General features: G+C 37.0%; 1 protein-coding gene across 1 annotated transcript in view; it reads left to right on the top strand.

Moving 5' to 3' along the window:
• Window positions 1–7,359: 7,359 nt before the first annotated feature.
• Window positions 7,360–7,600, top strand: part of CPNE9 (copine family member 9) — a 367,849-nt gene continuing 367,608 nt past the window's right edge. Inside the window, exon 1 of the mRNA XM_063426739.1 lies at window positions 7,360–7,511. The gene's annotated coding sequence lies outside the window, so the exon portion shown is untranslated. The remainder of the gene's footprint in view (window positions 7,512–7,600) is intronic.

Raw genomic sequence — 7,600 nt, 5'->3', positions numbered from 1 at the left:
AGCATTTAACATTGAATGAGGATTCCTGGCTGCCAGTGGCCCCCCCGGCAAGATAAAGTGGTTATGGTGCCTGGGGTGCTCCTGTACGTTTTTTAGTTTATAAATAGGCACAAAGAGTGTCACATTGGTGACTTTAATATATTCTCAGTGCTCATGTTTTGTTCCACTATTCCATCTTATCCTCTGTCCCTGTGCCCGTGTACACCCCCAATCTCCTTTGGATTTGAGTTCCTGAATTTGCTGACCTTCGTATGCTCATGGCCTTAAACTGCTGCCATCTGGGCCTGACTATTGTACCATTTTACTATACCTTTACCTCTCTCTTTCATTTTGCTTAGATCTGCTGCTGCTCCTTTATTGATAAAGTACCCATGCCATTAAATCCAGAAGATCTGTCTCATCTCTAGACTTTCCTAGTGAGTTGTGGCCTCAATGGTGTCCAGCTCTCTGATATTGGGTGATGTTTCAGCATTGAACCAAGTCCCTACCTGGGCTGAGCTGTTTATTATACTACATTTACACCACATACAGCTGTAATATTGCAGTGAAAAAATAAACATAAAAGGATGTGGATAGATGCATTAAATTAATGTATTGTTTCTTTCGAAAGTAAATAAAAATGGAGCTGCGCACACTGTGGTGCAAGGTCATATTAAAAATTAAACCTTTTCGTCATGCAGGCTGTGTGAGTCACAGCTAGGGGAGGTGTGGCTAGGGCTTTAGAAACAGATTATTTAACTCCCAAGTTTCCGAGTTTTGAGCAATGAAATAGCAGGCACATGGTCTACCCACCAAACCAACTTCATTCAGGTTGTTCTGATGCTTAGAATGTCCATTTTACTTACATTGCATTGGAGGCTGGATTGTCCCATTAAATAAAGAGTGACATATGTCTAAAATATTTCAATATAGCAAATAGCATATATATGGTATATTCTGGCAGAGATTTTGCATTTTACTTGTCAATTCACCAGTTGTCAATTCACCGTTTAGTACATAGACCCCCACCATACACTTCTAGTACATTTTGGAACCTTTCAATCACATCCGCTGCGCTCCCAAGCTTCCTGTGTACCAGTAATTGCTGTCTGCTCCATGCTGTGATTTGGATTACATTCTTTTAAATTATGATTCAAGTTTAGAAAACTTCCAAATGTCACAGAATAGTAATCAGAGGGAGAAATATTAAACCAATAGCAATGAATAACTAACCTAAAGGGCAAAGACAATAAATGACGGATGTATTTTTTCCATAAACCATTCTGTGTCAGTTAGTTTGGTGATATATCTGGTTTAATTGGATTTATTTGATTAGATACAGGTTGATCTGCATGGCAAAAGGGTAAATGCCCCTTCTAAGAGGCTGAGAGTAAAAAATATTTCAACTAAAAGTCAACAATATAAATACATTTTAATCTCAGAGGTCAGTGCAGTAAACCCAGCGAATGCTGATAAACCTTGTGTATATCAGAATATCAATTAACAATAAAAACTCACTTTTGCATTTATTATGGACTGGTTATCAACACTACAAAACATAGAATAAAATGCAAACCTTATACGTATTAATCATTCCAACCACAACAACAAAAGTAAAAAAAATTAATCTACTTTTTAATTACCCCATGGATAATTAAGCATAAGAATTCTTCTTTGAAATCTCCAAAGCCACAAAATATCCTTCTGAAAAATATACCAGCATTGCATTTGATTGTTACTAGTTTAATTCTCTTTCACTGTATCATTTTCGATATGGATATTATACATTATGTTGTACTTTCCTTTTGCTCAATGAAATGCTATACAAAGTAAATGAATAAATCCATCCTCCAAATACAATGGCATATAACTCCAGCTAAACTAACAGAGCACTTGGACATGATTGTAAAGAGCTACCTTTAACCCTTACAAAATGCTACACTTCTTTACACTAACCAGACTCTAACACTACCATAACACTAACCAATGCCCCGCACACACACTATGCTAACACACTAAAACTAACCCTTAACCCCTTAAGGACTGGACTTTTTTTGCGATGTTGTACATTTGCGACCAGGCATCTTTTTGACACTTTTGTGGTGTTTGTGTTTAGCTGTAATTTTCCGCTCTCTCATTTACTGTTCCCATACAAATTATATATTGTTTTTTTCAGGACAAAAGGGGCTTTCTTTACATACCATTATTTATATAATCTCATCTAATTTAATTTAAAAAAAATGAAAAAATATGATGAAAAATTGAAAAAAATACACGTTTTTTGAATTTTATGTGAAAAATCTTTTACTCATCTACAAAAGCGAATGAAAAAAACTGCTAAATAGATTCAAAATGTTGTCCTGAGTTCAAAAATACCCAGTGTTTACATGCTTTTTGCTTTTTTTTTGCATGTTATAGGGCTATAAGTACAAGTAGGATATTGCGGTTTCAAAACATACATTTTTCAAATGTATCAATAGTGACATTGTAACACTGTTATCTGTCATAAATTGCTAAATAACACCCCACATGTACATATTTTTTTAAAAGTAGACAACCCAGGGTATTCAATATGGGGTATGTCCAGACTTTTTTAGTAGCCACTTAGTCGCAAACACTGGCCAAAGTTAGCGTTCATATTTGTTTGTGTGTGAAAAAAGTAAAAAACTAAATTGAACGCTAATTTTGGCCAGTGTTTGTGACTAAGTGGTTACTAAAAACGACTGGACTTACCCCATTTGCAATACCTTGGGTTGTCTTCTTTTGCAAATGGTATGCCATCATGGGGGTAATTCTCATTCCTGGGCTACCATATGCTCTCAAAGGCAACGTAACCAACCTGGCCATTTTCAATGTAAAAATATTTGACCTATATATTTGACCCTGTAACTTTCAAAAACGCTATAAAACCTGTACATGGGGGGTCCTGTTCTACTCAGGAGACTTTGCTGAACACAAATATTAGTGTTTCAAAACTGGAAAATGTATCACAACAATTATATCATCAGTAAAAGTGCTGTTTGTGTGTGAAAAATGCAAAAAAAGTCACTTTCACTGACAATATCATCGCTGTGATATGTTTTACTGTTTTGAATCACTAATATTTGTGTTCAGCGAAGTTTCCCGAGTAAAACAGTACCCCCCATGTACATGTTTTAGGGTGTCGTAGAACGTTACAGGGTAAAATACAGTGATATCAAATTAAATTCTCTGGTCTTTCGGCCTGGGTTGGCAGGCAGGTCCCTTAAATTGCAATCAATAAAATAACTTAATTATGTAAAAATATTACCTAAATACGCACGTAGAATTTAAATATATATGCATATTTATATATTTGAAGTCTACGTGTATATTTATATAATTATTTATGTAATTTTGTATATCGACATATGAATAGTTCGCATTCTTTTTATTTATTTAAATATACATAGATATATATACAATTTCATTCTAAGTGTATTTTGATATAAATATATATATATTAATATCAAAATACAGTTAGAATAAAATTTCGTATAGATATATAATTTTTTTTCAATTTTTTATTATTATTTTTAATTTTTTTAATTTAATTTAAATTATTTATTATTCGTATTTTATAATAATATATATATACAATATATATAGTTATTATATATATTATATATATACGTGTGCAAATTAATTATAAGTGTATTTTTATATTAATATATGTACATATTAATATAAAAATACACTTAGCATGACATTATATATATGATATATAGACATATATTATATAGGTATAATATATGTCTATATATCATATATATACACATATATAATAATATTTTTTTTTTTATTAACTATAACTTTAATTTTTTTTTTTGATTTTACAGTTGCAGGGAGACTGCCTGTCAGCACAGACAGTCCCCCTGCAGGCAGAGTCTAGGACACCTATTGTGACCATGTGGTCGCCCTGTTGGGCGATCACATGGCCCCAGGGGTCCTAAACCGCCATGGGGAGACTGTCTGGGCTGCAGGCAGTCTCCCCACAACGGGAGCACCGCCGATCGCCGCCGGGGGAACGACGGCGATCGGGTAAGTACATTTTAAATTTAGGACGGTTCAGGACCGTCGTCGGTCGGCAATGCAAAAATGCCGATGACGGTCCTGAACCGTCCTGCGTCGTTAAGGGGTTAAACCCTACACCAACTTAACACTATTTACCAACCCCTACATTGGATACACACTAACTATTAAGCTCTGCACTGCCCTAACACTTACGCATAGTTACCATTATTTAAAGAAATTTCCCAGGAACACTTTGGCAGCAACTACACACACAGATGTACACAGACACACACACACACAGATACACTCTTAGACGTACATGCACATACATTTTGTATATATTGGGTATTAATATTGTTTTTGTATTTTATTTCTACCCTATTGTATCAATGCAATGTTTTGTGGACCCAGGACATACTTGAAAACAAGAGAAATCTCAATGTATCCTTCCTGGTAAAATAATGTATACATAAATAATTAAATTATAATATCCCATTTTTGAATGAGATCAACATATTAAATAAACCTATCTTTAAAATAGCCACACCTGCTTTAGTAACCCTACACTCACAGCATTCATCCCAAACTTGCAGCATTAACTCCTATACACCCCCACTTGCAGCAGTCATATCCGCAGTCGTGTAACATGATTTTAATTATTTCTAGTACGTTTCTTTATTGCAAACCACTCTGCTGAGCCCACCTGCAGCTGCACAGCATAGTGGGGAGATCTACAGATGCCAATTCAGGCAGCGCCTTCGAATGGGAGCAGCTCTCTGTAGATGCTCCCTCCCAGTCAGAGACCACAAGGGGGCACTCAAAGGGCTGTACACTGAGCTGGAGGTGCAACGCTGACTGGCAGCCAACCAGGTCACAAAGGACACCACTGGACCACCTGGGACTCAAGAGCCCCCCTCAGTGCAGAAGGGGTAAGCCGGAGGGGAGCTAAGCTAAAAAAATAAAATAAAAAAGCAACAAAAATTATCAGCATTGGGTGGGGGACTGGAGAGAGAAAAACAGCCTCCCCACACACAATGCATTCACTCCTACATTCCAAACTCCCCCACAGTCACCCTGTCACACTCACCCCAAACACAGTAACAATGTAACACTTACACCACATGCACAGTCACCCTGTAAAACTCACCCCCGCTCACACCACACCCACACAGTCACCCTGTCATTCACACTGTCAGCCACACATATACACACACACATGTATGTCACACTCACCCTACACACAACTACCCTGTCATTCACATTGTCACACTCACACTCCCACACTCTCCACATCACAATCACCCTACACTCACACAGTCACTCCCCCACACCAACCAAGTCACATTCACCCCCAATCACCGCCCACACACAGTCACCCTGTCGCAAAGGAAGAGATTGGACACATAAGATTGGTTTCGGCAGGTTTAGTGGAGAAGAGCCAAAAGGAGTCTTTCTGAAGCTAACACTAACACAGAGTGAACTCTGTAGCAACTTAAATAGCATGTGCTCTAACTGCATTAGATTGTATTTAAGTCAACCTGTCACCATTACATTGCTAATGTCACCCTCCCACAGACAGTCTCTTACAGTCACTCTGCCACCTCCATGCACACACAGTCACCCTCATACACAGGCACCCTCTCACATACAGTAACCCTCATTCTCACTCATTCTCACACATTCACCTCTTACACAGAGCACAGCCTTGTAATAAAACACACATGCGCTCCCAGACGCAGAGATACACATACTGACAGAGATACACAGACACAGATATGAATTTCAGATACAGTCATGGATACACATATACAAACCGATATATGGAAAAAAAAGACGGTGTGAATCAGCACTCTTTACTCTAAAACAATTAAGGCAGCTTTCTTTGGTGAAAGCGTTGGTGGAATAATCCCCACCTCAGATTTCTTTGGAGGTGGGGATTATTCCATCAAAGCTGTCACCAAAGAACAGTTTGCCTGCTCCTCCTTTGTGAGTATATTTTATCTTAGTTTTTTATTATCTGTGGATTTTACCGAGAGCACTATTGCTGCTTTTTTATTTTTCCAATTGAGCTCCTGATACCATTTCCTAACAGATGAACACCCACGTTATATCCTTGAGTGGGGATTGTATCACTCCAGGCGCTACATGCTAGAGCTGACCTAGGCTCTACAAATTGTGAGTGGGAATTTTATTATCTATCTCATTCCACTTATCTTGCCTGATGTACTGTACCATTGGATTTCCTTTTATTTTTTGTCTTCCATATACACATCTGAAAGGAACTAAGAAGACAGCCCCAGTTATAAAGAACACCTACCTCTAAAACAGAGGTATATATTTATGTTATAAGGACTTTTTTCTGACTATTATACAAACTGTCAATTATATTCTTGGTGCAGCCTTTGTTTTCTATATTTCTGTTTTACAAACAGATATATACCCATAGAAGCACAAGGATACTCAATGCCAGACACACACTTTCAGGCACATAAACAGTTACAGAATGCAAGAATTGCACACACACAGGTAACAATGCAAACTGCCAGAAACACATTGTGATTGTGTCTGTATCTGGCAATTTGTGTTTGTATGTCATTGTGTGTCTCTGTGCATCAGTGTGCTTGCGTGCGTATATCTGTCAATGTCATTGAAACCGTACCTAGAAAAAGAAGGTCGAGTGCATTCTGGAGGGGATATAATCTTTACAAATTCTAAAGCTATTTGGCAAATTAAACCAAACAACATATAACTGAATAATTGCACAATGGCAATAAAAGCAACAACCAGATTTTAATTATGTAAAGCAATCTTTTGTGCAAAACATTGTCATGTCATCTATATAAATCGAAAAACCTCAAACAATAACACTTTTTATAGTATGATACACTTGGAAAAGTCCTAGTAGCCACACTGAGTCTATTCAATAAATTGTGAATTGCAAAGAACTGATAAGGGAAATTCAAATTATAAGACAAAACAGCTGAGCTTAAATAAATAGCTGAGTTGAGGAATTTTCCTGCCACTTAGAATGACCTAAAATTCGCTATTCCCTTGTCAATTATCCACAATTCCAAGATCATTAAAGAAACACAATAAGATATTCCTATTCTAACCCCAGCCTCTCCGGTTCCACTTGTCTTAACTATATGTTTGGAGCCTCAGTGTGTAAAGACTAGTACCAGTCATTATTCCAGCCCCTGAAGGCACTTGCATTGACATTTTTTTGTTGCAACTACTAGTTAATGAACGCATTTCTACATTTGACCACTAGGGGTCCCTTTGTGAAAGAATCTCATATTTTGTACTTGTAAAACTCAGCATTCACGGAAGCGATCTGGGTCTCTTTTTCCACAGCGATTGAGGCTGATCTTTCTCACCCTGTTTATTTGTACACAAAGCTGGAAGAATGGCTTGTTTGTGACATACTTTAAGGGACTTTTCTATGAACAAATTACAAGTCAGGAAGGACTGAGGATCCAATCAATTCTGCAAGTTTCCAGGTAGATTTCAGAATAACTTCAATATATCCCTAACTTCCCAATACATGTGCATGTGTTCATAAAATATTTTCTAACTTATTTCTATATGA

Source organism: Pelobates fuscus, chromosome 7, assembly GCF_036172605.1.
Source record: "Pelobates fuscus isolate aPelFus1 chromosome 7, aPelFus1.pri, whole genome shotgun sequence".
In the NCBI taxonomy this organism is placed as follows: domain Eukaryota; kingdom Metazoa; phylum Chordata; class Amphibia; order Anura; family Pelobatidae; genus Pelobates; species Pelobates fuscus.
The sequence above is the reverse complement of the archived record's forward strand: the minus strand, read 5'-3'. Positions and strand labels throughout refer to the sequence as shown.